Here is a 661-nt window from a genome sequence, read left to right as displayed (position 1 = left end):
TGCTGCCACTTACTGAAATAGTCAGCTGCCTTTGCCTTTTAAGACCAATTGATAGTAATTACTCATTACTGTTAAATGGAGAGAGCAGCAATCTCAGCAGCCAGAGAGCGTGTTTAACTTTTAACTTTGCTGTAGACAAAACTCCATCAACTGTCAGACATAGAAGACCATTATAAAATCTACTTTGACCAGAAAATAATGGCGTACTTGGCAGTCGAGACATTGCAAAAAAAATGTGATTGGAATTCATTAAGATCATAATATCATCAGTGATAGGAGCAGAATTAGGCCATTTGGCCAATCAAGTCGACTCTGCCATTCAATCATGGCTGATCGTGCTTGCATCGGCAGCACATATACTAAAATGGGAAAGATACAGAGAAGATTAGCATGGCCTCATCGCAAGGATGACATGCAAATTAGTCAAGCGTTCCATATTTTTTTTCTTTAAATATCTTCAGATCCGCCACTTTGCCATGAAAACATTTCCCTCTTTTCATGATCTCCTGCCTGTCACAATGTTGGATAAACTCACTCTTATATTTGCAAATCAAGGACTGATCTCTGTATTATATTCTCAATTGATGTCTTTCGGAGATCAAAACCTGAACAAAGCTAAAATTAGGTGGGAGGATGACCTTGGTATGGATCTGTCTGGGGA

At 38.9% G+C, this 661-nt stretch overlaps 1 non-coding gene across 1 annotated transcript; it reads left to right on the top strand.

Annotated features, from left to right (window-relative positions):
- The first annotated feature begins 335 nt into the window (after positions 1 to 335).
- On the top strand, positions 336 to 442 carry LOC129707595 (U6 spliceosomal RNA). The gene has a single exon (XR_008725205.1). It is a non-coding gene; the product is annotated as a U6 spliceosomal RNA (small nuclear RNA).
- Positions 443 to 661: the final 219 nt, after the last annotated feature.

The sequence above is a fragment of the Leucoraja erinacea genome, chromosome 21, assembly GCF_028641065.1.
Source record: "Leucoraja erinacea ecotype New England chromosome 21, Leri_hhj_1, whole genome shotgun sequence".
Lineage (NCBI taxonomy): Eukaryota > Metazoa > Chordata > Chondrichthyes > Rajiformes > Rajidae > Leucoraja > Leucoraja erinaceus.
Note: the sequence above shows the minus strand (reverse complement) of the source record. Positions and strands in the feature narration are given on the sequence as shown.